At 38.6% G+C, this 26,231-nt stretch overlaps 73 non-coding genes across 73 annotated transcripts; all 73 read right to left on the reverse strand.

Annotated features, from left to right (window-relative positions):
• Positions 1-199: 199 nt before the first annotated feature.
• TRNAR-ACG (transfer RNA arginine (anticodon ACG)) lies at positions 200-272 on the reverse strand. The gene has a single exon. It is a non-coding gene; the product is annotated as a tRNA-Arg (tRNA).
• A 429-nt stretch (positions 273-701) lies between these two features.
• On the reverse strand, positions 702-773 carry TRNAH-GUG (transfer RNA histidin (anticodon GUG)). The gene has a single exon. It is a non-coding gene; the product is annotated as a tRNA-His (tRNA).
• An 8-nt stretch (positions 774-781) lies between these two features.
• TRNAR-ACG (transfer RNA arginine (anticodon ACG)) lies at positions 782-854 on the reverse strand. The gene has a single exon. It is a non-coding gene; the product is annotated as a tRNA-Arg (tRNA).
• A 1,002-nt stretch (positions 855-1,856) lies between these two features.
• Positions 1,857-1,928, reverse strand: TRNAH-GUG (transfer RNA histidin (anticodon GUG)). Its single transcript has one exon. It is a non-coding gene; the product is annotated as a tRNA-His (tRNA).
• An 8-nt stretch (positions 1,929-1,936) lies between these two features.
• Positions 1,937-2,009, reverse strand: TRNAR-ACG (transfer RNA arginine (anticodon ACG)). The gene has a single exon. It is a non-coding gene; the product is annotated as a tRNA-Arg (tRNA).
• Positions 2,010-2,438: 429 nt separating this feature from the next.
• Positions 2,439-2,510, reverse strand: TRNAH-GUG (transfer RNA histidin (anticodon GUG)). The gene has a single exon. It is a non-coding gene; the product is annotated as a tRNA-His (tRNA).
• Positions 2,511-2,518: 8 nt separating this feature from the next.
• Positions 2,519-2,591, reverse strand: TRNAR-ACG (transfer RNA arginine (anticodon ACG)). The gene has a single exon. It is a non-coding gene; the product is annotated as a tRNA-Arg (tRNA).
• Positions 2,592-3,020: 429 nt separating this feature from the next.
• Positions 3,021-3,092, reverse strand: TRNAH-GUG (transfer RNA histidin (anticodon GUG)). Its single transcript has one exon. It is a non-coding gene; the product is annotated as a tRNA-His (tRNA).
• An 8-nt stretch (positions 3,093-3,100) lies between these two features.
• Positions 3,101-3,173, reverse strand: TRNAR-ACG (transfer RNA arginine (anticodon ACG)). Its single transcript has one exon. It is a non-coding gene; the product is annotated as a tRNA-Arg (tRNA).
• A 510-nt stretch (positions 3,174-3,683) lies between these two features.
• On the reverse strand, positions 3,684-3,756 carry TRNAH-AUG (transfer RNA histidin (anticodon AUG)). Its single transcript has one exon. It is a non-coding gene; the product is annotated as a tRNA-His (tRNA).
• A 510-nt stretch (positions 3,757-4,266) lies between these two features.
• Positions 4,267-4,339, reverse strand: TRNAR-ACG (transfer RNA arginine (anticodon ACG)). Its single transcript has one exon. It is a non-coding gene; the product is annotated as a tRNA-Arg (tRNA).
• A 429-nt stretch (positions 4,340-4,768) lies between these two features.
• On the reverse strand, positions 4,769-4,840 carry TRNAH-GUG (transfer RNA histidin (anticodon GUG)). The gene has a single exon. It is a non-coding gene; the product is annotated as a tRNA-His (tRNA).
• Positions 4,841-5,351: 511 nt separating this feature from the next.
• Positions 5,352-5,423, reverse strand: TRNAH-GUG (transfer RNA histidin (anticodon GUG)). Its single transcript has one exon. It is a non-coding gene; the product is annotated as a tRNA-His (tRNA).
• Positions 5,424-5,431: 8 nt separating this feature from the next.
• TRNAR-ACG (transfer RNA arginine (anticodon ACG)) lies at positions 5,432-5,504 on the reverse strand. The gene has a single exon. It is a non-coding gene; the product is annotated as a tRNA-Arg (tRNA).
• A 429-nt stretch (positions 5,505-5,933) lies between these two features.
• Positions 5,934-6,005, reverse strand: TRNAH-GUG (transfer RNA histidin (anticodon GUG)). The gene has a single exon. It is a non-coding gene; the product is annotated as a tRNA-His (tRNA).
• Positions 6,006-6,013: 8 nt separating this feature from the next.
• TRNAR-ACG (transfer RNA arginine (anticodon ACG)) lies at positions 6,014-6,086 on the reverse strand. Its single transcript has one exon. It is a non-coding gene; the product is annotated as a tRNA-Arg (tRNA).
• Positions 6,087-6,515: 429 nt separating this feature from the next.
• TRNAH-GUG (transfer RNA histidin (anticodon GUG)) lies at positions 6,516-6,587 on the reverse strand. The gene has a single exon. It is a non-coding gene; the product is annotated as a tRNA-His (tRNA).
• Positions 6,588-6,595: 8 nt separating this feature from the next.
• Positions 6,596-6,668, reverse strand: TRNAR-ACG (transfer RNA arginine (anticodon ACG)). The gene has a single exon. It is a non-coding gene; the product is annotated as a tRNA-Arg (tRNA).
• A 429-nt stretch (positions 6,669-7,097) lies between these two features.
• TRNAH-GUG (transfer RNA histidin (anticodon GUG)) lies at positions 7,098-7,169 on the reverse strand. Its single transcript has one exon. It is a non-coding gene; the product is annotated as a tRNA-His (tRNA).
• Positions 7,170-7,177: 8 nt separating this feature from the next.
• On the reverse strand, positions 7,178-7,250 carry TRNAR-ACG (transfer RNA arginine (anticodon ACG)). The gene has a single exon. It is a non-coding gene; the product is annotated as a tRNA-Arg (tRNA).
• A 430-nt stretch (positions 7,251-7,680) lies between these two features.
• TRNAH-GUG (transfer RNA histidin (anticodon GUG)) lies at positions 7,681-7,752 on the reverse strand. Its single transcript has one exon. It is a non-coding gene; the product is annotated as a tRNA-His (tRNA).
• Positions 7,753-8,263: 511 nt separating this feature from the next.
• On the reverse strand, positions 8,264-8,335 carry TRNAH-GUG (transfer RNA histidin (anticodon GUG)). Its single transcript has one exon. It is a non-coding gene; the product is annotated as a tRNA-His (tRNA).
• An 8-nt stretch (positions 8,336-8,343) lies between these two features.
• TRNAR-ACG (transfer RNA arginine (anticodon ACG)) lies at positions 8,344-8,416 on the reverse strand. Its single transcript has one exon. It is a non-coding gene; the product is annotated as a tRNA-Arg (tRNA).
• A 429-nt stretch (positions 8,417-8,845) lies between these two features.
• Positions 8,846-8,917, reverse strand: TRNAH-GUG (transfer RNA histidin (anticodon GUG)). The gene has a single exon. It is a non-coding gene; the product is annotated as a tRNA-His (tRNA).
• Positions 8,918-8,925: 8 nt separating this feature from the next.
• TRNAR-ACG (transfer RNA arginine (anticodon ACG)) lies at positions 8,926-8,998 on the reverse strand. The gene has a single exon. It is a non-coding gene; the product is annotated as a tRNA-Arg (tRNA).
• Positions 8,999-9,427: 429 nt separating this feature from the next.
• Positions 9,428-9,499, reverse strand: TRNAH-GUG (transfer RNA histidin (anticodon GUG)). The gene has a single exon. It is a non-coding gene; the product is annotated as a tRNA-His (tRNA).
• Positions 9,500-9,507: 8 nt separating this feature from the next.
• On the reverse strand, positions 9,508-9,580 carry TRNAR-ACG (transfer RNA arginine (anticodon ACG)). Its single transcript has one exon. It is a non-coding gene; the product is annotated as a tRNA-Arg (tRNA).
• A 429-nt stretch (positions 9,581-10,009) lies between these two features.
• TRNAH-GUG (transfer RNA histidin (anticodon GUG)) lies at positions 10,010-10,081 on the reverse strand. The gene has a single exon. It is a non-coding gene; the product is annotated as a tRNA-His (tRNA).
• Positions 10,082-10,089: 8 nt separating this feature from the next.
• TRNAR-ACG (transfer RNA arginine (anticodon ACG)) lies at positions 10,090-10,162 on the reverse strand. Its single transcript has one exon. It is a non-coding gene; the product is annotated as a tRNA-Arg (tRNA).
• Positions 10,163-10,592: 430 nt separating this feature from the next.
• Positions 10,593-10,664, reverse strand: TRNAH-GUG (transfer RNA histidin (anticodon GUG)). Its single transcript has one exon. It is a non-coding gene; the product is annotated as a tRNA-His (tRNA).
• A 511-nt stretch (positions 10,665-11,175) lies between these two features.
• On the reverse strand, positions 11,176-11,247 carry TRNAH-GUG (transfer RNA histidin (anticodon GUG)). Its single transcript has one exon. It is a non-coding gene; the product is annotated as a tRNA-His (tRNA).
• An 8-nt stretch (positions 11,248-11,255) lies between these two features.
• TRNAR-ACG (transfer RNA arginine (anticodon ACG)) lies at positions 11,256-11,328 on the reverse strand. Its single transcript has one exon. It is a non-coding gene; the product is annotated as a tRNA-Arg (tRNA).
• A 429-nt stretch (positions 11,329-11,757) lies between these two features.
• On the reverse strand, positions 11,758-11,829 carry TRNAH-GUG (transfer RNA histidin (anticodon GUG)). Its single transcript has one exon. It is a non-coding gene; the product is annotated as a tRNA-His (tRNA).
• An 8-nt stretch (positions 11,830-11,837) lies between these two features.
• TRNAR-ACG (transfer RNA arginine (anticodon ACG)) lies at positions 11,838-11,910 on the reverse strand. The gene has a single exon. It is a non-coding gene; the product is annotated as a tRNA-Arg (tRNA).
• A 429-nt stretch (positions 11,911-12,339) lies between these two features.
• On the reverse strand, positions 12,340-12,411 carry TRNAH-GUG (transfer RNA histidin (anticodon GUG)). Its single transcript has one exon. It is a non-coding gene; the product is annotated as a tRNA-His (tRNA).
• Positions 12,412-12,419: 8 nt separating this feature from the next.
• Positions 12,420-12,492, reverse strand: TRNAR-ACG (transfer RNA arginine (anticodon ACG)). The gene has a single exon. It is a non-coding gene; the product is annotated as a tRNA-Arg (tRNA).
• A 508-nt stretch (positions 12,493-13,000) lies between these two features.
• TRNAR-ACG (transfer RNA arginine (anticodon ACG)) lies at positions 13,001-13,073 on the reverse strand. The gene has a single exon. It is a non-coding gene; the product is annotated as a tRNA-Arg (tRNA).
• A 509-nt stretch (positions 13,074-13,582) lies between these two features.
• Positions 13,583-13,655, reverse strand: TRNAR-ACG (transfer RNA arginine (anticodon ACG)). Its single transcript has one exon. It is a non-coding gene; the product is annotated as a tRNA-Arg (tRNA).
• Positions 13,656-14,084: 429 nt separating this feature from the next.
• On the reverse strand, positions 14,085-14,156 carry TRNAH-GUG (transfer RNA histidin (anticodon GUG)). The gene has a single exon. It is a non-coding gene; the product is annotated as a tRNA-His (tRNA).
• Positions 14,157-14,164: 8 nt separating this feature from the next.
• Positions 14,165-14,237, reverse strand: TRNAR-ACG (transfer RNA arginine (anticodon ACG)). Its single transcript has one exon. It is a non-coding gene; the product is annotated as a tRNA-Arg (tRNA).
• A 429-nt stretch (positions 14,238-14,666) lies between these two features.
• TRNAH-GUG (transfer RNA histidin (anticodon GUG)) lies at positions 14,667-14,738 on the reverse strand. The gene has a single exon. It is a non-coding gene; the product is annotated as a tRNA-His (tRNA).
• Positions 14,739-14,746: 8 nt separating this feature from the next.
• Positions 14,747-14,819, reverse strand: TRNAR-ACG (transfer RNA arginine (anticodon ACG)). Its single transcript has one exon. It is a non-coding gene; the product is annotated as a tRNA-Arg (tRNA).
• Positions 14,820-15,328: 509 nt separating this feature from the next.
• Positions 15,329-15,401, reverse strand: TRNAR-ACG (transfer RNA arginine (anticodon ACG)). The gene has a single exon. It is a non-coding gene; the product is annotated as a tRNA-Arg (tRNA).
• A 429-nt stretch (positions 15,402-15,830) lies between these two features.
• On the reverse strand, positions 15,831-15,902 carry TRNAH-GUG (transfer RNA histidin (anticodon GUG)). Its single transcript has one exon. It is a non-coding gene; the product is annotated as a tRNA-His (tRNA).
• Positions 15,903-15,910: 8 nt separating this feature from the next.
• TRNAR-ACG (transfer RNA arginine (anticodon ACG)) lies at positions 15,911-15,983 on the reverse strand. The gene has a single exon. It is a non-coding gene; the product is annotated as a tRNA-Arg (tRNA).
• Positions 15,984-16,412: 429 nt separating this feature from the next.
• Positions 16,413-16,484, reverse strand: TRNAH-GUG (transfer RNA histidin (anticodon GUG)). The gene has a single exon. It is a non-coding gene; the product is annotated as a tRNA-His (tRNA).
• Positions 16,485-16,489: 5 nt separating this feature from the next.
• On the reverse strand, positions 16,490-16,565 carry TRNAR-ACG (transfer RNA arginine (anticodon ACG)). The gene has a single exon. It is a non-coding gene; the product is annotated as a tRNA-Arg (tRNA).
• A 429-nt stretch (positions 16,566-16,994) lies between these two features.
• On the reverse strand, positions 16,995-17,066 carry TRNAH-GUG (transfer RNA histidin (anticodon GUG)). Its single transcript has one exon. It is a non-coding gene; the product is annotated as a tRNA-His (tRNA).
• Positions 17,067-17,074: 8 nt separating this feature from the next.
• TRNAR-ACG (transfer RNA arginine (anticodon ACG)) lies at positions 17,075-17,147 on the reverse strand. The gene has a single exon. It is a non-coding gene; the product is annotated as a tRNA-Arg (tRNA).
• A 509-nt stretch (positions 17,148-17,656) lies between these two features.
• TRNAR-ACG (transfer RNA arginine (anticodon ACG)) lies at positions 17,657-17,729 on the reverse strand. Its single transcript has one exon. It is a non-coding gene; the product is annotated as a tRNA-Arg (tRNA).
• A 429-nt stretch (positions 17,730-18,158) lies between these two features.
• TRNAH-GUG (transfer RNA histidin (anticodon GUG)) lies at positions 18,159-18,230 on the reverse strand. The gene has a single exon. It is a non-coding gene; the product is annotated as a tRNA-His (tRNA).
• An 8-nt stretch (positions 18,231-18,238) lies between these two features.
• TRNAR-ACG (transfer RNA arginine (anticodon ACG)) lies at positions 18,239-18,311 on the reverse strand. Its single transcript has one exon. It is a non-coding gene; the product is annotated as a tRNA-Arg (tRNA).
• Positions 18,312-18,819: 508 nt separating this feature from the next.
• TRNAR-ACG (transfer RNA arginine (anticodon ACG)) lies at positions 18,820-18,892 on the reverse strand. The gene has a single exon. It is a non-coding gene; the product is annotated as a tRNA-Arg (tRNA).
• Positions 18,893-19,321: 429 nt separating this feature from the next.
• On the reverse strand, positions 19,322-19,393 carry TRNAH-GUG (transfer RNA histidin (anticodon GUG)). The gene has a single exon. It is a non-coding gene; the product is annotated as a tRNA-His (tRNA).
• Positions 19,394-19,401: 8 nt separating this feature from the next.
• TRNAR-ACG (transfer RNA arginine (anticodon ACG)) lies at positions 19,402-19,474 on the reverse strand. Its single transcript has one exon. It is a non-coding gene; the product is annotated as a tRNA-Arg (tRNA).
• A 261-nt stretch (positions 19,475-19,735) lies between these two features.
• Positions 19,736-19,808, reverse strand: TRNAR-ACG (transfer RNA arginine (anticodon ACG)). The gene has a single exon. It is a non-coding gene; the product is annotated as a tRNA-Arg (tRNA).
• Positions 19,809-20,317: 509 nt separating this feature from the next.
• On the reverse strand, positions 20,318-20,390 carry TRNAR-ACG (transfer RNA arginine (anticodon ACG)). Its single transcript has one exon. It is a non-coding gene; the product is annotated as a tRNA-Arg (tRNA).
• A 497-nt stretch (positions 20,391-20,887) lies between these two features.
• On the reverse strand, positions 20,888-20,960 carry TRNAR-ACG (transfer RNA arginine (anticodon ACG)). The gene has a single exon. It is a non-coding gene; the product is annotated as a tRNA-Arg (tRNA).
• A 429-nt stretch (positions 20,961-21,389) lies between these two features.
• TRNAH-GUG (transfer RNA histidin (anticodon GUG)) lies at positions 21,390-21,461 on the reverse strand. Its single transcript has one exon. It is a non-coding gene; the product is annotated as a tRNA-His (tRNA).
• An 8-nt stretch (positions 21,462-21,469) lies between these two features.
• Positions 21,470-21,542, reverse strand: TRNAR-ACG (transfer RNA arginine (anticodon ACG)). The gene has a single exon. It is a non-coding gene; the product is annotated as a tRNA-Arg (tRNA).
• A 261-nt stretch (positions 21,543-21,803) lies between these two features.
• On the reverse strand, positions 21,804-21,876 carry TRNAR-ACG (transfer RNA arginine (anticodon ACG)). The gene has a single exon. It is a non-coding gene; the product is annotated as a tRNA-Arg (tRNA).
• A 509-nt stretch (positions 21,877-22,385) lies between these two features.
• Positions 22,386-22,458, reverse strand: TRNAR-ACG (transfer RNA arginine (anticodon ACG)). The gene has a single exon. It is a non-coding gene; the product is annotated as a tRNA-Arg (tRNA).
• Positions 22,459-22,955: 497 nt separating this feature from the next.
• Positions 22,956-23,028, reverse strand: TRNAR-ACG (transfer RNA arginine (anticodon ACG)). The gene has a single exon. It is a non-coding gene; the product is annotated as a tRNA-Arg (tRNA).
• Positions 23,029-23,457: 429 nt separating this feature from the next.
• On the reverse strand, positions 23,458-23,529 carry TRNAH-GUG (transfer RNA histidin (anticodon GUG)). The gene has a single exon. It is a non-coding gene; the product is annotated as a tRNA-His (tRNA).
• An 8-nt stretch (positions 23,530-23,537) lies between these two features.
• Positions 23,538-23,610, reverse strand: TRNAR-ACG (transfer RNA arginine (anticodon ACG)). The gene has a single exon. It is a non-coding gene; the product is annotated as a tRNA-Arg (tRNA).
• Positions 23,611-23,791: 181 nt separating this feature from the next.
• Positions 23,792-23,863, reverse strand: TRNAH-GUG (transfer RNA histidin (anticodon GUG)). Its single transcript has one exon. It is a non-coding gene; the product is annotated as a tRNA-His (tRNA).
• Positions 23,864-23,871: 8 nt separating this feature from the next.
• On the reverse strand, positions 23,872-23,944 carry TRNAR-ACG (transfer RNA arginine (anticodon ACG)). Its single transcript has one exon. It is a non-coding gene; the product is annotated as a tRNA-Arg (tRNA).
• Positions 23,945-24,453: 509 nt separating this feature from the next.
• TRNAR-ACG (transfer RNA arginine (anticodon ACG)) lies at positions 24,454-24,526 on the reverse strand. The gene has a single exon. It is a non-coding gene; the product is annotated as a tRNA-Arg (tRNA).
• Positions 24,527-24,955: 429 nt separating this feature from the next.
• Positions 24,956-25,027, reverse strand: TRNAH-GUG (transfer RNA histidin (anticodon GUG)). The gene has a single exon. It is a non-coding gene; the product is annotated as a tRNA-His (tRNA).
• Positions 25,028-25,035: 8 nt separating this feature from the next.
• Positions 25,036-25,108, reverse strand: TRNAR-ACG (transfer RNA arginine (anticodon ACG)). The gene has a single exon. It is a non-coding gene; the product is annotated as a tRNA-Arg (tRNA).
• A 429-nt stretch (positions 25,109-25,537) lies between these two features.
• TRNAH-GUG (transfer RNA histidin (anticodon GUG)) lies at positions 25,538-25,609 on the reverse strand. The gene has a single exon. It is a non-coding gene; the product is annotated as a tRNA-His (tRNA).
• Positions 25,610-25,617: 8 nt separating this feature from the next.
• TRNAR-ACG (transfer RNA arginine (anticodon ACG)) lies at positions 25,618-25,690 on the reverse strand. The gene has a single exon. It is a non-coding gene; the product is annotated as a tRNA-Arg (tRNA).
• A 261-nt stretch (positions 25,691-25,951) lies between these two features.
• Positions 25,952-26,024, reverse strand: TRNAR-ACG (transfer RNA arginine (anticodon ACG)). Its single transcript has one exon. It is a non-coding gene; the product is annotated as a tRNA-Arg (tRNA).
• Between the last annotated feature and the right edge of the window lie 207 nt (positions 26,025-26,231).

A 26,231-nucleotide genomic window follows, 5' to 3' on the forward strand; every position in this document is an offset into this window, starting at 1 on the left:
TTCACAAAAAGCATTAAAGACAAATTGTGCAAGTGCATTCAAAGAATCTGCTTAATTTCTAAAATTGTCCAAACCTTGAAGTAAGAAAGCGACCTTTCAGCAGGAAAAAAAACACAAAATGCCGTGACCCGGATTCGAACCGGGGTTGCTGCGGCCACATCGCAGAGTACTAACCACTATACGATCACGGCAACGAAGACGAGCCAGGTAGGAATCGAACCTACAATCTTCTGATCCGTAGTCAGACGCGTTATCCGTTGCGCCACTGGCCCAGGTGACATACGGTAAGTTTAGTGTCCTATCTGTTTTTGAATCTAGTGTTGGATTTTAGAGTTCTTTTTAGTATATACTGTACAGAATGAATTTGAAAGAGTTACCTATGCACTTGCTCCAGGGCTAGTTTCCTGTTAACATTGCAAGACAATTTTCTTATTACTGCAAAAACATCTTTTCATTGTGTGATGAACTTGCTAAGACAAAGCCTCAAGATTTTAATTTTCAGAATTCAGGAATTGATGTCAAATTTGAATTCTTTCAAAAGAATGTTTCACAGACAAATAAATCAAAGCATGTAAAGATAGCTTCACAAAAAGCATTAAAGACAAATTGTGCAAGTGCATTCAAAGAATCTGCTTAATTTCTAAAATTGTCCAAACCTTGAAGTAAGAAAGCGACCTTTCAGCAGGAAAAAAAACACAAAATGCCGTGACCCGGATTCGAACCGGGGTTGCTGCGGCCACAACGCAGAGTACTAACCACTATACGATCACGGCAACGAAGACGAGCCAGGTAGGAATCGAACCTACAATCTTCTGATCCGTAGTCAGACGCGTTATCCGTTGCGCCACTGGCCCAGGTGACATACGGTAATTTTAGTGTCCTATCTGTTTTTGAACCTAGTTTTGGATTTTAGAGTTCTTTTTAGTATATACTGTACAGAATGAATTTGAAAGAGTTACCTATGCACTTGCTCCAGGGCTAGTTTCCTGTTAACATTGCAAGACAATTTTCTTATTACTGCAAAAACATCTTTTCAGTGTGTGATGAACTTGCTAAGACAAAGCCTCAAAATTTTAATTTCCAGAATTCAGTAATTGATGTCAAATTTGAATTCTTTCAAAAGAATGTTTCACAGACAAATAAATCAAAGCATGTAAAGATAGCTTCACAAAAAGCATTAAAGACAAATTGTGCAAGTGCATTCAAAGAATCTGCTTAATTTCTAAAATTGTCCAAACCTTGAAGTAAGAAAGCGACCTTTCAGCAGGAAAAAAAAACACTAAATGCCGTGACCCGGAGTTGCTGCGGCCACAACGCAGAGTACTAACCACTATACGATCACGGCAACGAAGACGAGCCAAGTAGGAATCGAACCTTCAATCTTCTGATCCGTAGTCAGACGCGTTAGCCGTTGCGCCACTGGCCCAGGTGACATACAGTAAGTTTAGTGTCCTATCTGTTTTTGAACCTAGTTTTGGATTTTAGAGTTCTTTTAAGTATATACTGTACAGAATGAATTTGAAAGAGTTACCTATGCACTTGCTCCAGGGCTAGTTTCCTGTTAACATTGCAAGACAATTTTCTTATTACTGCAAAAACATCTTTTCAGTGTGTGATGAACTTGCTAAGACAAAGCCTCAAGATTTTAATTTCCAGAATTCAGTAATTGATGTCAAATTTGAATTCTTTCAAAAGAATGTTTCACAGACAAATAAATCAAAGCATGTAAAGATAGCTTCACAAAAAGCATTAAAGACAAATTGTGCAAGTGCATTCAAAGAATCTGCTTAATTTCTAAAATTGTCCAAACCTTGAAGTAAGAAAGCGACCTTTCAGCAGGAAAAAAAAACACTAAATGCCGTGACCCGGATTCGAACCGGGGTTGCTGCGGCCACAACGCAGAGTACTAACCACTATACGATCACGGCAAAGAAGACGAGCCAGGTAGGAATCGAACCTACAATCTTCTGATCCGTAGTCAGACGCGTTATCCGTTGCGCCACTGGCCCAGGTGACATACGGTAAGTTTAGTGTCCTATCTGTTTTTGAACCTAGTTTTGGATTTTAGAGTTCTTTTAAGTATATACTGTACAGAATGAATTTGAAAGAGTTACCTATGCACTTGCTCCAGGGCTAGTTTCCTGTTAACATTGCAAGACAATTTTCTTATTACTTTAAAAACATCTTTTCAGTGTGTGATGAACTTGCTAAGACAAAGCCTCAAGATTTTAATTTTCAGAATTCAGGAATTGATGTCAAATTTGAATTCTTTCAAAAGAATGTTTCACAGACAAATAAATCAAAGCATGTAAAGATAGCTTCACAAAAAGCATTAAAGACAAATTGTGCAAGTGCATTCAAAGAATCTGCTTAATTTCTAAAATTGTCCAAACCTTGAAGTAAGAAAGCGACCTTTCAGCAGGAAAAAAAACACAAAATGCCGTGACCCGGATTCGAACCGGGGTTGCTGCGGCCACAACGCAGAGTACTAACCACTATACGATCACGGCAACGAAGACGAGCCAGGTAGGAATCGAACCTACAATCTTCTGATCCGTAGTCAGACGCGTTATCCGTTGTGCCACTGGCCCAGGTGACATACGGTAAGTTTAGTGTCCTATCTGTTTTTGAATCTAGTGTTGGATTTTAGAGTTCTTTTTAGTATATACTGTACAGAATGAATTTGAAAGAGTTACCTATGCACTTGCTCCAGGGCTAGTTTCCTGTTAACATTGCAAGACAATTTTCTTATTACTGCAAAAACATCTTTTCATTGTGTGATGAACTTGCTAAGACAAAGCCTCAAGATTTTAATTTTCAGAATTCAGGAATTGATGTCAAATTTGAATTCTTTCAAAAGAATGTTTCACAGACAAATAAATCAAAGCATGTAAAGATAGCTTCACAAAAAGCATTAAAGACAAATTGTGCAAGTGCATTCAAAGAATCTGCTTAATTTCTAAAATTGTCCAAACCTTGAAGTAAGAAAGCGAACTTTCAGCAGGAAAAAAAACACAAAATGCCGTGACCCGGATTCGAACCGGGGTTGCTGCGGCCACAACGCAGAGTACTAACCACTATACGATCACGGCAACGAAGACGAGCCAGGTAGGAATCGAACCTACAATCTTCTGATCCGTAGTCAGACGCGTTATCCGTTGCGCCACTGGCCCAGGTGACATACGGTAAGTTTAGTGTCCTATCTGTTTTTGAATCTAGTGTTGGATTTTAGAGTTCTTTTTAGTATATACTGTACAGAATGAATTTGAAAGAGTTACCTATGCACTTGCTCCAGGGCTAGTTTCCTGTTAACATTGCAAGACAATTTTCTTATTACTGCAAAAACATCTTTTCAGTGTGTGATGAACTTGCTAAGACAAAGCCTCAAGATTTTAATTTTCAGAATTCAGGAATTGATGTCAAATTTGAATTCTTTCAAAAGAATGTTTCACAGACAAATAAATCAAAGCATGTAAAGATAGCTTCACAAAAAGCATTAAAGACAAATTGTGCAAGTGCATTCAAAGAATCTGCTTAATTTCTAAAATTGTCCAAACCTTGAAGTAAGAAAGCGACCTTTCAGCAGGAAAAAAAAACACTAAATGCCGTGACCCGGATTCGAACCGGGGTTGCTGCGGCTACAACGCAGAGTACTAACCACTATACGATCACAGCAACGAAGACGAGCCAGGTAGGAATCGAACCTACAATCTTCTGATCCATAGTCAGACGCGTTATCCATTGCACCACTGGCCCAGGTGACATACCGTAAGTTTAGTGTCCTATCTGTTTTTGAGCCCAGTTTTGGATTTTAGAGTTCTTTTAAGTATATACTGTACAGAATGAATTTGAAAGAGTTACCTATGCACTTGCTCCAGGGCTAGTTTCCTGTTAACATTGCAAGACAATTTTCTTATTACTGCAAAAACATCTTTTCAGTGTGTGATGAACTTGCTAAGACAAAGCCTCAAGATTTTAATTTCCAGAATTCAGTAATTGATGTCAAATTTGAATTCTTTCAAAAGAATGTTTCACAGACAAATAAATCAAAGCATGTAAAGATAGCTTCACAAAAAGCATTAAAGACAAATTGTGCAAGTGCATTCAAAGAATCTGCTTAATTTCTAAAATTGTCCAAACCTTGAAGTAAGAAAGCGACCTTTCAGCAGGAAAAAAAAACACAAAATGCAGTGACCCGGATTCGAACCGGGGTTGCTGTGGCCACAACGCAGAGTACTAACCACTATACGATCACGGCAACGAAGACGAGCCAGGTAGGAATCGAACCTACAATCTTCTGATCCGTAGTCAGACGCGTTATCCGTTGCGCCACTGGCCCAGGTGACATACGGTAATTTTAGTGTCCTATCTGTTTTTGAACCTAGTTTTGGATTTTAGAGTTCTTTTTAGTATATACTGTACAGAATGAATTTGAAAGAGTTACCTATGCACTTGCTCCAGGGCTAGTTTCCTGTTAACATTGCAAGACAATTTTCTTATTACTGCAAAAACATCTTTTCAGTGTGTGATGAACTTGCTAAGACAAAGCCTCAAAATTTTAATTTCCAGAATTCAGTAATTGATGTCAAATTTGAATTCTTTCAAAAGAATGTTTCACAGACAAATAAATCAAAGCATGTAAAGATAGCTTCACAAAAAGCATTAAAGACAAATTGTGCAAGTGCATTCAAAGAATCTGCTTAATTTCTAAAATTGTCCAAACCTTGAAGTAAGAAAGCGACCTTTCAGCAGGAAAAAAAACACTAAATGCCGTGACCCGGATTCGAACCGGGGTTGCTGCGGCCACAACGCAGAGTACTAACCACTATACGATCACGGCAACGAAGACGAGCCAAGTAGGAATCGAACCTTCAATCTTCTGATCCGTAGTCAGACGCGTTAGCCGTTGCGCCACTGGCCCAGGTGACATACAGTAAGTTTAGTGTCCTATCTGTTTTTGAACCTAGTTTTGGATTTTAGAGTTCTTTTAAGTATATACTGTACAGAATGAATTTGAAAGAGTTACCTATGCACTTGCTCCAGGGCTAGTTTCCTGTTAACATTGCAAGACAATTTTCTTATTACTGCAAAAACATCTTTTCAGTGTGTGATGAACTTGCTAAGACAAAGCCTCAAGATTTTAATTTCCAGAATTCAGTAATTGATGTCAAATTTGAATTCTTTCAAAAGAATGTTTCACAGACAAATAAATCAAAGCATGTAAAGATAGCTTCACAAAAAGCATTAAAGACAAATTGTGCAAGTGCATTCAAAGAATCTGCTTAATTTCTAAAATTGTCCAAACCTTGAAGTAAGAAAGCGACCTTTCAGCAGGAAAAAAAAACACTAAATGCCGTGACCCGGATTCGAACCGGGGTTGCTGCGGCCACAACGCAGAGTACTAACCACTATACGATCACGGCAAAGAAGACGAGCCAGGTAGGAATCGAACCTACAATCTTCTGATCCGTAGTCAGACGCGTTATCCGTTGCGCCACTGGCCCAGGTGACATACGGTAAGTTTAGTGTCCTATCTGTTTTTGAACCTAGTTTTGGATTTTAGAGTTCTTTTAAGTATATACTGTACAGAATGAATTTGAAAGAGTTACCTATGCACTTGCTCCAGGGCTAGTTTCCTGTTAACATTGCAAGACAATTTTCTTATTACTTTAAAAACATCTTTTCAGTGTGTGATGAACTTGCTAAGACAAAGCCTCAAGATTTTAATTTTCAGAATTCAGGAATTGATGTCAAATTTGAATTCTTTCAAAAGAATGTTTCACAGACAAATAAATCAAAGCATGTAAAGATAGCTTCACAAAAAGCATTAAAGACAAATTGTGCAAGTGCATTCAAAGAATCTGCTTAATTTCTAAAATTGTCCAAACCTTGAAGTAAGAAAGCGACCTTTCAGCAGGAAAAAAAACACAAAATGCCGTGACCCGGATTCGAACCGGGGTTGCTGCGGCCACAACGCAGAGTACTAACCACTATACGATCACGGCAACGAAGACGAGCCAGGTAGGAATCGAACCTACAATCTTCTGATCCGTAGTCAGACGCGTTATCCGTTGTGCCACTGGCCCAGGTGACATACGGTAAGTTTAGTGTCCTATCTGTTTTTGAATCTAGTGTTGGATTTTAGAGTTCTTTTTAGTATATACTGTACAGAATGAATTTGAAAGAGTTACCTATGCACTTGCTCCAGGGCTAGTTTCCTGTTAACATTGCAAGACAATTTTCTTATTACTGCAAAAACATCTTTTCAGTGTGTGATGAACTTGCTAAGACAAAGCCTCAAGATTTTAATTTCCAGAATTCAGTAATTGATGTCAAATTTGAATTCTTTCAAAAGAATGTTTCACAGACAAATAAATCAAAGCATGTAAAGATAGCTTCACAAAAAGCATTAAAGACAAATTGTGCAAGTGCATTCAAAGAATCTGCTTAATTTCTAAAATTGTCCAAACCTTGAAGTAAGAAAGCGACCTTTCAGCAGGAAAAAAAACACAAAATGCCGTGACCCGGATTCGAACCGGGGTTGCTGCGGCCACAACGCAGAGTACTAACCACTATACGATCACGGCAACGAAGACGAGCCAGGTAGGAATCGAACCTACAATCTTCTGATCCGTAGTCAGACGCGTTATCCGTTGCGCCACTGGCCCAGGTGACATACGGTAAGTTTAGTGTCCTATCTGTTTTTGAATCTAGTGTTGGATTTTAGAGTTCTTTTTAGTATATACTGTACAGAATGAATTTGAAAGAGTTACCTATGCACTTGCTCCAGGGCTAGTTTCCTGTTAACATTGCAAGACAATTTTCTTATTACTGCAAAAACATCTTTTCATTGTGTGATGAACTTGCTAAGACAAAGCCTCAAGATTTTAATTTTCAGAATTCAGGAATTGATGTCAAATTTGAATTCTTTCAAAAGAATGTTTCACAGACAAATAAATCAAAGCATGTAAAGATAGCTTCACAAAAAGCATTAAAGACAAATTGTGCAAGTGCATTCAAAGAATCTGCTTAATTTCTAAAATTGTCCAAACCTTGAAGTAAGAAAGCGACCTTTCAGCAGGAAAAAAAACACAAAATGCCGTGACCCGGATTCGAACCGGGGTTGCTGCGGCCACAACGCAGAGTACTAACCACTATACGATCACGGCAACGAAGACGAGCCAGGTAGGAATCGAACCTACAATCTTCTGATCCGTAGTCAGACGCGTTATCCGTTGCGCCACTGGCCCAGGTGACATACGGTAATTTTAGTGTCCTATCTGTTTTTGAACCTAGTTTTGGATTTTAGAGTTCTTTTTAGTATATACTGTACAGAATGAATTTGAAAGAGTTACCTATGCACTTGCTCCAGGGCTAGTTTCCTGTTAACATTGCAAGACAATTTTCTTATTACTGCAAAAACATCTTTTCAGTGTGTGATGAACTTGCTAAGACAAAGCCTCAAAATTTTAATTTCCAGAATTCAGTAATTGATGTCAAATTTGAATTCTTTCAAAAGAATGTTTCACAGACAAATAAATCAAAGCATGTAAAGATAGCTTCACAAAAAGCATTAAAGACAAATTGTGCAAGTGCATTCAAAGAATCTGCTTAATTTCTAAAATTGTCCAAACCTTGAAGTAAGAAAGCGACCTTTCAGCAGGAAAAAAAAACACTAAATGCCGTGACCCGGATTCGAACCGGGGTTGCTGCGGCCACAACGCAGAGTACTAACCACTATACGATCACGGCAACGAAGACGAGCCAAGTAGGAATCGAACCTTCAATCTTCTGATCCGTAGTCAGACGCGTTAGCCGTTGCGCCACTGGCCCAGGTGACATACAGTAAGTTTAGTGTCCTATCTGTTTTTGAACCTAGTTTTGGATTTTAGAGTTCTTTTAAGTATATACTGTACAGAATGAATTTGAAAGAGTTACCTATGCACTTGCTCCAGGGCTAGTTTCCTGTTAACATTGCAAGACAATTTTCTTATTACTGCAAAAACATCTTTTCAGTGTGTGATGAACTTGCTAAGACAAAGCCTCAAGATTTTAATTTCCAGAATTCAGTAATTGATGTCAAATTTGAATTCTTTCAAAAGAATGTTTCACAGACAAATAAATCAAAGCATGTAAAGATAGCTTCACAAAAAGCATTAAAGACAAATTGTGCAAGTGCATTCAAAGAATCTGCTTAATTTCTAAAATTGTCCAAACCTTGAAGTAAGAAAGCGACCTTTCAGCAGGAAAAAAAAACACTAAATGCCGTGACCCGGATTCGAACCGGGGTTGCTGCGGCCACAACGCAGAGTACTAACCACTATACGATCACGGCAAAGAAGACGAGCCAGGTAGGAATCGAACCTACAATCTTCTGATCCGTAGTCAGACGCGTTATCCGTTGCGCCACTGGCCCAGGTGACATACGGTAAGTTTAGTGTCCTATCTGTTTTTGAACCTAGTTTTGGATTTTAGAGTTCTTTTAAGTATATACTGTACAGAATGAATTTGAAAGAGTTACCTATGCACTTGCTCCAGGGCTAGTTTCCTGTTAACATTGCAAGACAATTTTCTTATTACTTTAAAAACATCTTTTCAGTGTGTGATGAACTTGCTAAGACAAAGCCTCAAGATTTTAATTTTCAGAATTCAGGAATTGATGTCAAATTTGAATTCTTTCAAAAGAATGTTTCACAGACAAATAAATCAAAGCATGTAAAGATAGCTTCACAAAAAGCATTAAAGACAAATTGTGCAAGTGCATTCAAAGAATCTGCTTAATTTCTAAAATTGTCCAAACCTTGAAGTAAGAAAGCGACCTTTCAGCAGGAAAAAAAACACAAAATGCCGTGACCCGGATTCGAACCGGGGTTGCTGCGGCCACAACGCAGAGTACTAACCACTATACGATCACGGCAACGAAGACGAGCCAGGTAGGAATCGAACCTACAATCTTCTGATCCGTAGTCAGACGCGTTATCCGTTGTGCCACTGGCCCAGGTGACATACGGTAAGTTTAGTGTCCTATCTGTTTTTGAATCTAGTGTTGGATTTTAGAGTTCTTTTTAGTATATACTGTACAGAATGAATTTGAAAGAGTTACCTATGCACTTGCTCCAGGGCTAGTTTCCTGTTAACATTGCAAGACAATTTTCTTATTACTGCAAAAACATCTTTTCAGTGTGTGATGAACTTGCTAAGACAAAGCCTCAAGATTTTAATTTCCAGAATTCAGTAATTGATGTCAAATTTGAATTCTTTCAAAAGAATGTTTCACAGACAAATAAATCAAAGCATGTAAAGATAGCTTCACAAAAAGCATTAAAGACAAATTGTGCAAGTGCATTCAAAGAATCTGCTTAATTTCTAAAATTGTCCAAACCTTGAAGTAAGAAAGCGACCTTTCAGCAGGAAAAAAAACACAAAATGCCGTGACCCGGATTCGAACCGGGGTTGCTGCGGCCACAACGCAGAGTACTAACCACTATACGATCACGGCAACGAAGACGAGCCAGGTAGGAATCGAACCTACAATCTTCTGATCCGTAGTCAGACGCGTTATCCGTTGCGCCACTGGCCCAGGTGACATACGGTAAGTTTAGTGTCCTATCTGTTTTTGAATCTAGTGTTGGATTTTAGAGTTCTTTTTAGTATATACTGTACAGAATGAATTTGAAAGAGTTACCTATGCACTTGCTCCAGGGCTAGTTTCCTGTTAACATTGCAAGACAATTTTCTTATTACTGCAAAAACATCTTTTCATTGTGTGATGAACTTGCTAAGACAAAGCCTCAAGATTTTAATTTTCAGAATTCAGGAATTGATGTCAAATTTGAATTCTTTCAAAAGAATGTTTCACAGACAAATAAATCAAAGCATGTAAAGATAGCTTCACAAAAAGCATTAAAGACAAATTGTGCAAGTGCATTCAAAGAATCTGCTTAATTTCTAAAATTGTCCAAACCTTGAAGTAAGAAAGCGACCTTTCAGCAGGAAAAAAAACACAAAATGCCGTGACCCGGATTCGAACCGGGGTTGCTGCGGCCACAACGCAGAGTACTAACCACTATACGATCACGGCAACGAAGACGAGCCAGGTAGGAATCGAACCTACAATCTTCTGATCCGTAGTCAGACGCGTTATCCGTTGCGCCACTGGCCCAGGTGACATACGGTAATTTTAGTGTCCTATCTGTTTTTGAACCTAGTTTTGGATTTTAGAGTTCTTTTTAGTATATACTGTACAGAATGAATTTGAAAGAGTTACCTATGCACTTGCTCCAGGGCTAGTTTCCTGTTAACATTGCAAGACAATTTTCTTATTACTGCAAAAACATCTTTTCAGTGTGTGATGAACTTGCTAAGACAAAGCCTCAAAATTTTAATTTCCAGAATTCAGTAATTGATGTCAAATTTGAATTCTTTCAAAAGAATGTTTCACAGACAAATAAATCAAAGCATGTAAAGATAGCTTCACAAAAAGCATTAAAGACAAATTGTGCAAGTGCATTCAAAGAATCTGCTTAATTTCTAAAATTGTCCAAACCTTGAAGTAAGAAAGCGACCTTTCAGCAGGAAAAAAAAACACTAAATGCCGTGACCCGGATTCGAACCGGGGTTGCTGCGGCCACAACGCAGAGTACTAACCACTATACGATCACGGCAACGAAGACGAGCCAAGTAGGAATCGAACCTTCAATCTTCTGATCCGTAGTCAGACGCGTTAGCCGTTGCGCCACTGGCCCAGGTGACATACAGTAAGTTTAGTGTCCTATCTGTTTTTGAACCTAGTTTTGGATTTTAGAGTTCTTTTAAGTATATACTGTACAGAATGAATTTGAAAGAGTTACCTATGCACTTGCTCCAGGGCTAGTTTCCTGTTAACATTGCAAGACAATTTTCTTATTACTGCAAAAACATCTTTTCAGTGTGTGATGAACTTGCTAAGACAAAGCCTCAAGATTTTAATTTCCAGAATTCAGTAATTGATGTCAAATTTGAATTCTTTCAAAAGAATGTTTCACAGACAAATAAATCAAAGCATGTAAAGATAGCTTCACAAAAAGCATTAAAGACAAATTGTGCAAGTGCATTCAAAGAATCTGCTTAATTTCTAAAATTGTCCAAACCTTGAAGTAAGAAAGCGACCTTTCAGCAGGAAAAAAAAACACTAAATGCCGTGACCCGGATTCGAACCGGGGTTGCTGCGGCCACAACGCAGAGTACTAACCACTATACGATCACGGCAAAGAAGACGAGCCAGGTAGGAATCGAACCTACAATCTTCTGATCCGTAGTCAGACGCGTTATCCGTTGCGCCACTGGCCCAGGTGACATACGGTAAGTTTAGTGTCCTATCTGTTTTTGAACCTAGTTTTGGATTTTAGAGTTCTTTTAAGTATATACTGTACAGAATGAATTTGAAAGAGTTACCTATGCACTTGCTCCAGGGCTAGTTTCCTGTTAACATTGCAAGACAATTTTCTTATTACTTTAAAAACATCTTTTCAGTGTGTGATGAACTTGCTAAGACAAAGCCTCAAGATTTTAATTTTCAGAATTCAGGAATTGATGTCAAATTTGAATTCTTTCAAAAGAATGTTTCACAGACAAATAAATCAAAGCATGTAAAGATAGCTTCACAAAAAGCATTAAAGACAAATTGTGCAAGTGCATTCAAAGAATCTGCTTAATTTCTAAAATTGTCCAAACCTTGAAGTAAGAAAGCGACCTTTCAGCAGGAAAAAAAACACAAAATGCCGTGACCCGGATTCGAACCGGGGTTGCTGCGGCCACAACGCAGAGTACTAACCACTATACGATCACGGCAACGAAGACGAGCCAGGTAGGAATCGAACCTACAATCTTCTGATCCGTAGTCAGACGCGTTATCCGTTGTGCCACTGGCCCAGGTGACATACGGTAAGTTTAGTGTCCTATCTGTTTTTGAATCTAGTGTTGGATTTTAGAGTTCTTTTTAGTATATACTGTACAGAATGAATTTGAAAGAGTTACCTATGCACTTGCTCCAGGGCTAGTTTCCTGTTAACATTGCAAGACAATTTTCTTATTACTGCAAAAACATCTTTTCATTGTGTGATGAACTTGCTAAGACAAAGCCTCAAGATTTTAATTTTCAGAATTCAGGAATTGATGTCAAATTTGAATTCTTTCAAAAGAATGTTTCACAGACAAATAAATCAAAGCATGTAAAGATAGCTTCACAAAAAGCATTAAAGACAAATTGTGCAAGTGCATTCAAAGAATCTGCTTAATTTCTAAAATTGTCCAAACCTTGAAGTAAGAAAGCGACCTTTCAGCAGGAAAAAAAACACAAAATGCCGTGACCCGGATTCGAACCGGGGTTGCTGCGGCCACAACGCAGAGTACTAACCACTATACGATCACGGCAACGAAGACGAGCCAGGTAGGAATCGAACCTACAATCTTCTGATCCGTAGTCAGACGCGTTATCCGTTGCGCCACTGGCCCAGGTGACATACGGTAAGTTTAGTGTCCTATCTGTTTTTGAATCTAGTGTTGGATTTTAGAGTTCTTTTTAGTATATACTGTACAGAATGAATTTGAAAGAGTTACCTATGCACTTGCTCCAGGGCTAGTTTCCTGTTAACATTGCAAGACAATTTTCTTATTACTGCAAAAACATCTTTTCAGTGTGTGATGAACTTGCTAAGACAAAGCCTCAAGATTTTAATTTCCAGAATTCAGTAATTGATGTCAAATTTGAATTCTTTCAAAAGAATGTTTCACAGACAAATAAATCAAAGCATGTAAAGATAGCTTCACAAAAAGCATTAAAGACAAATTGTGCAAGTGCATTCAAAGAATCTGCTTAATTTCTAAAATTGTCCAAACCTTGAAGTAAGAAAGCGACTTTCAGCAGGAAAAAAAACACAAAATGCCGTGACCCGGATACGAACCGGGGTTGCTGCGGCCACAACGCAGAGTACTAACCACTATACGATCACGGCAACGAAGACGAGCCAGGTAGGAATCGAACCTACAATCTTCTGATCCGTAGTCAGACGCGTTATCCGTTGCGCCACTGGCCCAGGTGACATACGGAAAGTTTAGTGTCCTATCTGTTTTTGAATCTAGTTTTGGATTTTAGAGTTCTTTTAAGTATATACTGTACAGAATTAATTTGAAAGAGTTACCTATGCACTTGCTCCAGGGCTAGTTTCCTGTTAACATTGCAAGACAATTTTCTTATTACTGCAAAAACATCTTTTCAGTGTGTGATGAACTTGCTAAGACAAAGCCTCAAGATTTTAATTTCCAGAATTCAGTAACTGATGTCAAATTTGAATTCTTTCAAAAGAATGTTTCACAGACAAATAAATCAAAGCATGTAAAGATAGCTTCACAAAAAGCATTAAAGACAAATTGTGCAAGTGCATTCAAAGAATCTGCTTAATATCTAAAATTGTCCAAACCTTGAAGTAAGAAAGCGACCTTTCAGCAGGAAAAAAAACACAAAATGCCGTGACCCAGATTCGAACCGGGGTTGCTGCGGCCACAACGCAGAGTACTAACCACTATACGATCACGGCAACGAAGACGAGCCAGGTAGGAATCGAACCTACAATCTTCTGATCCGTAGTCAGACGCGTTATCCGTTGTGCCACTGGCCCAGGTGACATATGGCAAGTTTAGTGTCCTATCTGTTTTTGAATCTAGTGTTGGATTTTAGAGTTCTTTTTAGTATATACTGTACAGAATGAATTTGAAAGAGTTACCTATGCACTTGCTCCAGGGCTAGTTTCCTGTTAACATTGCAAGACAATTTTCTTATTACTGCAAAAACATCTTTTCAGTGTGTGATGAACTTGCTAAGACAAAGCCTCAAGATTTTAATTTTCAGAATTCAGGAATTGATGTCAAATTTGAATTCTTTCAAAAGAATGTTTCACAGACAAATAAATCAAAGCATGTAAAGATAGCTTCACAAAAAGCATTAAAGACAAATTGTGCAAGTGCATTCAAAGAATCTGCTTAATTTCTAAAATTGTCCAAACCTTGAAGTAAGAAAGCGACCTTTCAGCAGGAAAAAAAACACAAAATGCCGTGACCCGGATTCGAACCGGGGTTGCTGCGGCCACAACGCAGAGTGCTAACCACTATACGATCACGGCAACGAAGACGAGCCAGGTAGGAATCGAACCTACAATCTTCTGATCCGTAGTCAGACGCGTTATCCGTTGCGCCACTGGCCCAGGTGACATACGGAAAGTTTAGTGTCCTATCTGTTTTTGAATCTAGTTTTGGATTTTAGAGTTCTTTTTAGTATATACTGTACAGAATGAATTTGAAAGAGTTACCTATGCACTTGCTCCAGGGCTAGTTTCCTGTTAACATTGCAATACAATTTTCTTATTACTGCAAAAACATCTTTTCAGTGTGTGATGAACTTGCTAAGACAAAGCCTCAAGATTTTAATTTCCAGAATTCAGTAATTGATGTCAAATTTGAATTCTTTCAAAAGAATGTTTCACAGACAAATAAATCAAAGCATGTAAAGATAGCTTCACAAAAAGCATTAAAGACAAATTGTGCAAGGGCATTCAAAGAATCTGCTTAATTTCTACAATTGTCCAAACCTTTAAGTAAGAAAGCGACTTATGAGCAAGAAAAAAAACACAAAATGCCGTGACCCGGAGTCGAACCGGGGTTGCTGCGGCCACAACGCAGAGTACTAACCACTATACGATCACGGCAACGAAGACGAGCCAGGTAGGAATCGAACCTACAATCTTCTGATCCGTAGTCAGACGCGTTATCCGTTGCGCCACTGGCCCAGGTGACATACGGTAAGTTTAGTGTCCTATCTGTTTTTGAATCTAGTTTTGGATTTTAGAGTTCTTTTAAGTATATACTGTACAGAATGAATTTGAAAGAGTTACCTATGCACTTGCTCCAGGGCTAGTTTCCTGTTAACATTGCAAGACAATTTTCTTATTACTGCAAAAACATCTTTTCAGTGTGTGATGTACTTGCTAAGACAAAGCCTCAAGATTTTAATTTCCAGAATTCAGGAATTGATGTCAAATTTGAATTCTTTCAAAAGAATGTTTCACAGACAAATAAATCAAAGCATGTAAAGATAGCTTCACAAAAAGCATTAAAGACAAATTGTGCAAGGGCATTCAAAGAATCTGCTTAATTTCTACAATTGTCCAAACCTTTAAGTAAGAAAGCGACCTTTCAGCAGGAAAAAAAACACAAAATGCCGTGACCCAGATTCGAACCGGGGTTGCTGCGGCCACAACGCAGAGTACTAACCACTATACGATCACGGCAACGAAGACGAGCCAGGTAGGAATCGAACCTACAATCTTCTGATCCGTAGTCAGACGCGTTATCCGTTGCGCCACTGGCCCAGGTGACATACGGCAAGTTTAGTGTCCTATCTGTTTTTGAATCTAGTGTTGGATTTTAGAGTTCTTTTTAGTATATACTGTACAGAATGAATTTGAAAGAGTTACCTATGCACTTGCTCCAGGGCTAGTTTCCTGTTAACATTGCAAGACAATTTTCTTATTACTGCAAAAACATCTTTTCAGTGTGTGATGAACTTGCTAAGACAAAGCCTCAAGATTTTAATTTTCAGAATTCAGGAATTGATGTCAAATTTGAATTCTTTCAAAAGAATGTTTCACAGACAAATAAATCAAAGCATGTAAAGATAGCTTCACAAAAAGCATTAAAGACAAATTGTGCAAGTGCATTCAAAGAATCTGCTTAATTTCTAAAATTGTCCAAACCTTGAAGTAAGAAAGCGACCTTTCAGCAGGAAAAAAAACACAAAATGCCGTGACCCGGATTCGAACCGGGGTTGCTGCGGCCACAACGCAGAGTGCTAACCACTATACGATCACGGCAACGAAGACGAGCCAGGTAGGAATCGAACCTACAATGTTCTGATCCGTAGTCAGACGCGTTATCCGTTGCGCCACTGGCCCAGGTGACATACGGAAAGTTTAGTGTCCTATCTGTTTTTGAATCTAGTTTTGGATTTTAGAGTTCTTTTTAGTATATACTGTACAGAATGAATTTGAAAGAGTTACCTATGCACTTGCTCCAGGGCTAGTTTCCTGTTAACATTGCAATACAATTTTCTTATTACTGCAAAAACATCTTTTCAGTGTGTGATGAACTTGCTAAGACAAAGCCTCAAGATTTTAATTTCCAGAATTCAGTAATTGATGTCAAATTTGAATTCTTTCAAAAGAATGTTTCACAGACAAATAAATCAAAGCATGTAAAGATAGCTTCACAAAAAGCATTAAAGACAAATTGTGCAAGGGCATTCAAAGAATCTGCTTAATTTCTACAATTGTCCAAACCTTTAAGTAAGAAAGCGACTTATGAGCAAGAAAAAAAACACAAAATGCCGTGACCCGGAGTCGAACCGGGGTTGCTGCGGCCACAACGCAGAGTACTAACCACTATACGATCACGGCAACGAAGACCAGCCAGGTAGGAATCGAACCTACAATCTTCTGATCCGTAGTCAGACGCGTTATCCGTTGCGCCACTGGCCCAGGTGACATACGGTAAGTTTAGTGTCCTATCTGTTTTTGAATCTAGTTTTGGATTTTAGAGTTCTTTTAAGTATATACTGTACAGAATGAATTTGAAAGAGTTACCTATGCACTTGCTCCAGGGCTAGTTTCCTGTTAACATTGCAAGACAATTTTCTTATTACTGCAATAACATCTTTTCAGTGTGTGATGTACTTGCTAAGACAAAGCCTCAAGATTTTAATTTCCAGAATTCAGGAATTGATGTCAAATTTGAATTCTTTCAAAAGAATGTTTCACAGACAAATAAATCAAAGCATGTAAAGATAGCTTCACAAAAAGCATTAAAGACAAATTGTGCAAGGGCATTCAAAGAATCTGCTTAATTTCTACAATTGTCCAAACCTTTAAGTAAGAAAGCGACTTATGAGCAAGAAAAAAAACACTAAATGCCGTGACCCGGAGTCGAACCGGGGTTGCTGCGGCCACAACGCAGAGTACTAACCACTATACGATCACGGCAACGAAGACGAGCCAGGTAGGAATCGAACCTACAATCTTCTGATCCGTAGTCAGACGCGTTATCCGTTGCGCCACTGGCCCAGGTGACATACGGTAAGTTTAGTGTCCTATCTGTTTTTGAATCTAGTTTTGGATTTTAGAGTTCTTTTAAGTATATACTGTACAGAATGAATTTGAAAGAGTTACCTATGCACTTGCTCCAGGGCTAGTTTCCTGTTAACATTGCAAGACAATTTTCTTATTAATGCAAAAACATCTTTTCAGTGTGTGATGAACTTGCTAAGACAAAGCCTCAAGATTTTAATTTCCAGAATTCAGTAACTGATGTCAAATTTGAATTCTTTCAAAAGAATGTTTCACAGACAAATAAATCAAAGCATGTAAAGATAGCTTCACAAAAAGCATTAAAGACAAATTGTGCAAGTGCATTCAAAGAATCTGCTTAATATCTAAAATTGTCCAAACCTTGAAGTAAGAAAGCGACCTTTCAGCAGGAAAAAAAACACAAAATGCCGTGATCCGGATTCGAACCGGGGTTGCTGCGGCCACAACGCAGAGTACTAACCACTATACGATCACGGCAACGAAGACGAGCCAGGTAGGAATCGAACCTACAATCTTCTGATCCGTAGTCAGACGCGTTATCCGTTGCGCCACTGGCCCAGGTGACATACGGCAAGTTTAGTGTCCTATCTGTTTTTGAATCTAGTGTTGGATTTTAGAGTTCTTTTTAGTATATACTGTACAGAATGAATTTAAAAGAGTTACCTATGCACTTGCTCCAGGGCTAGTTTCCTGTTAACATTGCAAGACAATTTTCTTATTACTGCAAAAACATCTTTTCAGTGTGTGATGAACTTGCTAAGACAAAGCCTCAAGATTTTAATTTTCAGAATTCAGGAATTGATGTCAAATTTGAATTCTTTCAAAAGAATGTTTCACAGACAAATAAATCAAAGCATGTAAAGATAGCTTCACAAAAAGCATTAAAGACAAATTGTGCAAGTGCATTCAAAGAATCTGCTTAATTTCTAAAATTGTCCAAACCTTGAAGTAAGAAAGCGACCTTTCAGCAGGAAAAAAAACACAAAATGCCGTGACCCGGATTCGAACCGGGGTTGCTGCGGCCACAACGCAGAGTACTAACCACTATACGATCACGGCAACGAAGACGAGCCAGGTAGGAATCGAACCTACAATCTTCTGATCCGTAGTCAGACGCGTTATCCGTTGCGCCACTGGCCCAGGTGACATACGGTAAGTTTAGTGTCCTATCTGTTTTTGAATCTAGTGTTGGATTTTAGAGTTCTTTTTAGTATATACTGTACAGAATGAATTTGAAAGAGTTACCTATGCACTTGCTCCAGGGCTAGTTTCCTGTTAACATTGCAAGACAATTTTCTTATTACTGCAAAAACATCTTTTCAGTGTGTGATGAACTTGCTAAGACAAAGCCTCAAGATTTTAATTTCCAGAATTCAGTAATTGATGTCAAATTTGAATTCTTTCAAAAGAATGTTTCACAGACAAATAAATCAAAGCATGTAAAGATAGCTTCACAAAAAGCATTAAAGACAAATTGTGCAAGTGCATTCAAAGAATCTGCTTAATTTCTAAAATTGTCCAAACCTTGAAGTAAGAAAGCGACTTTCAGCAGGAAAAAAAACACAAAATGCCGTGACCCGGATACGAACCGGGGTTGCTGCGGCCTCAACGCAGAGTACTAACCACTATACGATCACGGCAACGAAGACGAGCCAGGTAGGAATCGAATCTACAATCTTCTGATCCGTAGTCAGACGCGTTATCCGTTGCGCCACTGGCCCAGGTGACATATGGTAAGTTTAGTGTCCTATCTGTTTTTTAATCTAGTTTTGGATTTTAGAGTTCTTTTTAGTATATACTGTACAGAATGAATTTGAAAGAGTTACCTATGCACTTGCTCCAGGGCTAGTTTCCTGTTAACATTGCAATACAATTTTCTTATTACTGAAAAAACATCTTTTCAGTGTGTGATGAACTTGCTAAGACAAAGCCTCAAGATTTTAATTTCCAGAATTCAGGAATTGATGTCAAATTTGAATTCTTTCAAAAGAATGTTTCACAGACAAATAAATCAAAGCATGTAAAGATAGCTTCACAAAAAGCATTAAAGACAAATTGTGCAAGTGCATTCAAAGAATCTGCTTAATTTCTAAAATTGTCCAAACCTTGAAGTAAGAAAGCGACCTTTCAGCAGGAAAAAAAACACTAAATGCCGTGACCCGGATTCGAACCGGGATTGCTGCGGCCACAACGCAGAGTACTAACCACTATACGATCACGGCAACGAAGACGAGCCAGGTAGGAATCGAACCTACAATCTTCTGATCCGTAGTCAGACGCGTTATCCGTTGCGCCACTGGCCCAGGTGACATACGGAAAGTTTAGTGTCCTATCTGTTTTTGAATCTAGTTTTGGATTTTATAGCTTCACAAAAAGCATTAAAGACAAATTGTGCAAGTGCATTCAAAGAATCTGCTTAATTTCTAAAATTGTCCAAACCTTGAAGTAAGAAAGCGACCTTTCAGCAGGAAAAAAAACACTAAATGCCGTTACCCGGATTCGAACCGGGGTTGCTGCGGCCACAACGCAGAGTACTAACCACTATACGATCACGACAACGAAGACGAGCCAGATAGGAATCGAATCTACAATCTTCTGATCCGTAGTCAGACGCGTTATCCGTTGCGCCACTGGCCCAGGTGACATACGGAAAGTTTAGTGTCCTATCTGTTTTTGAATCTAGTTTTGGATTTTATAGTTCTTTTTAGTATATACTGTACAGAATGAATTTGAAAGAGTTACCTATGTACTTGCTCCAGGGCTAGTTTCCTGTTAACATTGCAATACAATTTTCTTATTACTGCAAAAACATCTTTTCAGTGTGTGATGAACTTGCTAAGACAAAGCCTCAAGATTTTAATTTCCAGAATTCAGTAATTGATGTCAAATTTGAATTCTTTCAAAAGAATGTTTCACAGACAAATAAATCAAAGCATGTAAAGATAGCTTCACAAAAAGCATTAAAGACAAATTGTGCAAGGGCATTCAAAGAATCTGCTTAATTTCTACAATTGTCCAAACCTTTAAGTAAGAAAGCGACTTATGAGCAAGAAAAAAAACACTAAATGCCGTGACCCGGAGTCAAACCGGGGTTGCTGCGGCCACAACGCAGAGTACTAACCACTATACGATCACGGCAACGAAGACGAGCCAGGTAGGAATCGAACCTACAATCTTCTGATCCGTAGTCAGACGCGTTATCCGTTGCGCCACTGGCCCAGGTGACATACGGTAAGTTTAGTGTCCTATCTGTTTTTGAATCTAGTTTTGGATTTTAGAGTTCTTTTAAGTATATACTGTACAGAATGAATTTGAAAGAGTTACCTATGCACTTGCTCCAGGGCTAGTTTCCTGTTAACATTGCAAGACAATTTTCTTATTACTGCAAAAACATCTTTTCAGTGTGTGATGAACTTGCTAAGACAAAGCCTCAAGATTTTAATTTCCAGAATTCAGTAACTGATGTCAAATTTGAATTCTTTCAAAAGAATGTTTCACAGACAAATAAATCAAAGCATGTAAAGATAGCTTCACAAAAAGCATTAAAGACAAATTGTGCAAGTGCATTCAAAGAATCTGCTTAATATCTAAAATTGTCCAAACCTTGAAGTAAGAAAGCGACCTTTCAGCAGGAAAAAAAACACAAAATGCCGTGACCCGGATTCGAACCGGGGTTGCTGCGGCCACAACGCAGAGTACTAACCACTATACGATCACGAGCCAGGTAGGAATCGAACCTACAATCTTCTGATCCGTAGTCAGACGCGTTATCCGTTGCGCCACTGGCCCAGGTGACATGCGGCAAGTTTAGTGTCCTATCTGTTTTTGAATCTAGTGTTGGATTTTAGAGTTCTTTTTAGTATATACTGTACAGAATGAATTTGAAAGAGTTACCTATGCACTTGCTCCAGGGCTAGTTTCCTGTTAACATTGCAAGACAATTTTCTTATTACTGCAAAAACATCTTTTCAGTGTGTGATGAACTTGCTAAGACAAAGCCTCAAGATTTTAATTTCCAGAATTCAGGAATTGATGTCAAATTTGAATTCTTTCAAAAGAATGTTTCACAGACAAATAAATCAAAGCATGTAAAGATAGCTTCACAAAAAGCATTAAAGACAAATTGTGCAAGTGCATTCAAAGAATCTGCTTAATTTCTAAAATTGTCCAAACCTTGAAGTAAGAAAGCGACCTTTCAGAAGGAAAAAAAACACTAAATGCCGTGACCCGGATTCGAACCGGGATTGCTGCGGCCACAACGCAGAGTACTAACCACTATACGATCACGGCAACGAAGACGAGCCAGGTAGGAATCGAACCTACAATCTTCTGATCCGTAGTCAGACGCGTTATCCGTTGCGCCACTGGCCCAGGTGACATACGGAAAGTTTAGTGTCCTATCTGTTTTTGAATCTAGTTTTGGATTTTATAGCTTCACAAAAAGCATTAAAGACAAATTGTGCAAGTGCATTCAAAGAATCTGCTTAATTTCTAAAATTGTCCAAACCTTGAAGTAAGAAAGCGACCTTTCAGCAGGAAAAAAAACACTAAATGCCGTTACCCGGATTCGAACCGGGGTTGCTGCGGCCACAACGCAGAGTACTAACCACTATACGATCACGACAACGAAGACGAGCCAGATAGGAATCGAATCTACAATCTTCTGATCCGTAGTCAGACGCGTTATCCGTTGCGCCACTGGCCCAGGTGACATACGGAAAGTTTAGTGTCCTATCTGTTTTTGAATCTAGTTTTGGATTTTATAGTTCTTTTTAGTATATACTGTACAGAATGAATTTGAAAGAGTTACCTATGTACTTGCTCCAGGGCTAGTTTCCTGTTAACATTGCAATACAATTTTCTTATTACTGCAAAAACATCTTTTCAGTGTGTGATGAACTTGCTAAGACAAAGCCTCAAGATTTTAATTTCCAGAATTCAGTAATTGATGTCAAATTTGAATTCTTTCAAAAGAATGTTTCACAGACAAATAAATCAAAGCATGTAAAGATAGCTTCACAAAAAGCATTAAAGACAAATTGTGCAAGGGCATTCAAAGAATCTGCTTAATTTCTACAATTGTCCAAACCTTTAAGTAAGAAAGCGACTTATGAGCAAGAAAAAAAACACTAAATGCCGTGACCCGGAGTCAAACCGGGGTTGCTGCGGCCACAACGCAGAGTACTAACCACTATACGATCACGGCAACGAAGACGAGCCAGGTAGGAATCGAACCTACAATCTTCTGATCCGTAGTCAGATGCGTTATCCGTTGCGCCACTGGCCCAGGTGACATACGGTAAGTTTAGTGTCCTATCTGTTTTTGAATCTAGTTTTGGATTTTAGAGTTCTTTTAAGTATATACTGTACAGAATGAATTTGAAAGAGTTACCTATGCACTTGCTCCAGGGCTAGTTTCCTGTTAACATTGCAAGACAATTTTCTTATTACTGCAAAAACATCTTTTCAGTGTGTGATGAACTTGCTAAGACAAAGCCTCAAGATTTTAATTTCCAGAATTCAGTAACTGATGTCAAATTTGAATTCTTTCAAAAGAATGTTTCACAGACAAATAAATCAAAGCATGTAAAGATAGCTTCACAAAAAGCATTAAAGACAAATTGTGCAAGTGCATTCAAAGAATCTGCTTAATATCTAAAATTGTCCAAACCTTGAAGTAAGAAAGCGACCTTTCAGCAGGAAAAAAAACACAAAATGCCGTGACCCGGATTCGAACCGGGGTTGCTGCGGCCACAACGCAGAGTACTAACCACTATACGATCACGAGCCAGGTAGGAATCGAACCTAAAATCTTCTGATCCGTAGTCAGACGCGTTATCCGTTGCGCCACTGGCCCAGGTGACATGCGGCAAGTTTAGTGTCCTATCTGTTTTTGAATCTAGTGTTGGATTTTAGAGTTCTTTTTAGTATATACTGTACAGAATGAATTTGAAAGAGTTACCTATGCACTTGCTCCAGGGCTAGTTTCCTGTTAACATTGCAAGACAATTTTCTTATTACTGCAAAAACATCTTTTCAGTGTGTGATGAACTTGCTAAGACAAAGCCTCAAGATTTTAATTTTCAGAATTCAGGAATTGATGTCAAATTTGAATTCTTTCAAAAGAATGTTTCACAGACAAATAAATCAAAGCATGTAAAGATAGCTTCACAAAAAGCATTAAAGACAAATTGTGCAAGTGCATTCAAAGAATCTGCTTAATTTCTAAAATTGTCCAAACCTTGAAGTAAGAAAGCGACCTTTCAGCAGGAAAAAAAACACAAAATGCCGTGACCCGGATTCGAACCGGGGTTGCTGCGGCCACAACGCAGAGTACTAACCACTATACGATCACGGCAACGAAGACGAGCCAGGTAGGAATCGAACCTACAATCTTCTGATCCGTAGTCAGACGCGTTATCCGTTGCGCCACTGGCCCAGGTGACATACGGAAAGTTTAGTGTCCTATCTGTTTTTGAATCTAGTTTTGGATTTTATAGCTTCACAAAAAGCATTAAAGACAAATTGTGCAAGTGCATTCAAAGAATCTGCTTAATTTCTAAAATTGTCCAAACCTTGAAGTAAGAAAGCGACCTTTCAGCAAGAAAAAAAACACTAAATGCCGTGACCCGGATTCGAACCGGGGTTGCTGCGGCCACAACGCAGAGTACTAACCACTATACGATCACGACAACGAAGACGAGCCAGATAGGAATCGAATCTACAATCTTCTGATCCGTAGTCAGACGCGTTATCCGTTGCGCCACTGGCCCAGGTGACATACGGAAAGTTTAGTGTCCTATCTGTTTTTGAATCTAGTTTTGGATTTTATAGTTCTTTTTAGTATATACTGTACAGAATGAATTTGAAAGAGTTACCTATGTACTTGCTCCAGGGCTAGTTTCCTGTTAACATTGCAATACAATTTTCTTATTACTGCAAAAACATCTTTTCAGTGTGTGATGAACTTGCTAAGACAAAGCCTCAAGATTTTAATTTCCAGAATTCAGTAATTGATGTCAAATTTGAATTCTTTCAAAAGAATGTTTCACAGACAAATAAATCAAAGCATGTAAAGATAGCTTCACAAAAAGCATTAAAGACAAATTGTGCAAGGGCATTCAAAGAATCTGCTTAATTTCTACAATTGTCCAAACCTTTAAGTAAGAAAGCGACTTATGAGCAAGAAAAAAAACACTAAATGCCGTGACCCGGAGTCGAACCGGGGTTGCTGCGGCCACAACGCAGAGTACTAACCTCTATACGATCACGGCAACGAAGACGAGCCAGGTAGGAATCGAACCTACAATCTTCTGATCCGTAGTCAGACGCGTTATCCGTTGCGCCACTGGCCCAGGTGACATACGGTAAGTGTAGTGTCCTATCTGTTTTTGAATCTAGTTTTGGATTTTAGAGTTCTTTTAAGTATATACTGTACAGAATGAATTTGAAAGAGTTACCTATGCACTTGCTCCAGGGCTAGTTTCCTGTTAACATTGCAAGACAATTTTCTTATTACTGCAAAAACATCTTTTCAGTGTGTGATGTACTTGCTAAGACAAAGCCTCAAGATTTTAATTTCCAGAATTCAGGAATTGATGTCAAATTTGAATTCTTTCAAAAGAATGTTTCACAGACAAATAAATCAAAGCATGTAAAGATAGCTTCACAAAAAGCATTAAAGACAAATTGTGCAAGGGCATTCAAAGAATCTGCTTAATTTCTACAATTGTCCAAACCTTTAAGTAAGAAAGCGACTTATGAGCAAGAAAAAAAACACTAAATGCCGTGACCCGGATTCGAACCGGGGTTGCTGCGGCCACAACGCAGAGTACTAACCACTATACGATCACGGCAACGAAGACGAGCCAGGTAGGAATCGAATCTACAATCTTCTGATCCGTAGTCAGACGCGTTATCCGTTGCGCCACTGGCCCAGGTGACATATGGTAAGTTTAGTGTCCTATCTGTTTTTTAATCTAGTTTTGGATTTTAGAGTTCTTTTTAGTATATACTGTACAGAATGAATTTGAAAGAGTTACCTATGCACTTGCTCCAGGGCTAGTTTCCTGTTAACATTGCAATACAATTTTCTTATTACTGAAAAAACATCTTTTCAGTGTGTGATGAACTTGCTAAGACAAAGCCTCAAGATTTTAATTTCCAGAATTCAGGAATTGATGTCAAATTTGAATTCTTTCAAAAGAATGTTTCACAGACAAATAAATCAAAGCATGTAAAGATAGCTTCACAAAAAGCATTAAAGACAAATTGTGCAAGTGCATTCAAAGAATCTGCTTAATTTCTAAAATTGTCCAAACCTTGAAGTAAGAAAGCGACCTTTCAGCAGGAAAAAAAACACTAAATGCCGTGACCCGGATTCGAACCGGGATTGCTGCGGCCACAACGCAGAGTACTAACCACTATACGATCACGGCAACGAAGACGAGCCAGGTAGGAATCGAACCTACAATCTTCTGATCCGTAGTCAGACGCGTTATCCGTTGCGCCACTGGCCCAGGTGACATACGGAAAGTTTAGTGTCCTATCTGTTTTTGAATCTAGTTTTGGATTTTATAGCTTCACAAAAAGCATTAAAGACAAATTGTGCAAGTGCATTCAAAGAATCTGCTTAATTTCTAAAATTGTCCAAACCTTGAAGTAAGAAAGCGACCTTTCAGCAGGAAAAAAAACACTAAATGCCGTTACCCGGATTCGAACCGGGGTTGCTGCGGCCACAACGCAGAGTACTAACCACTATACGATCACGACAACGAAGACGAGCCAGATAGGAATCGAATCTACAATCTTCTGATCCGTAGTCAGACGCGTTATCCGTTGCGCCACTGGCCCAGGTGACATACGGAAAGTTTAGTGTCCTATCTGTTTTTGAATCTAGTTTTGGATTTTATAGTTCTTTTTAGTATATACTGTACAGAATGAATTTGAAAGAGTTACCTATGTACTTGCTCCAGGGCTAGTTTCCTGTTAACATTGCAATACAATTTTCTTATTACTGCAAAAACATCTTTTCAGTGTGTGATGAACTTGCTAAGACAA

The sequence above is a fragment of the Crinia signifera genome, chromosome 4 (assembly GCF_055691185.1).
Source record: "Crinia signifera chromosome 4, ASM5569118v1, whole genome shotgun sequence".
Classification (NCBI taxonomy): domain Eukaryota; kingdom Metazoa; phylum Chordata; class Amphibia; order Anura; family Myobatrachidae; genus Crinia; species Crinia signifera.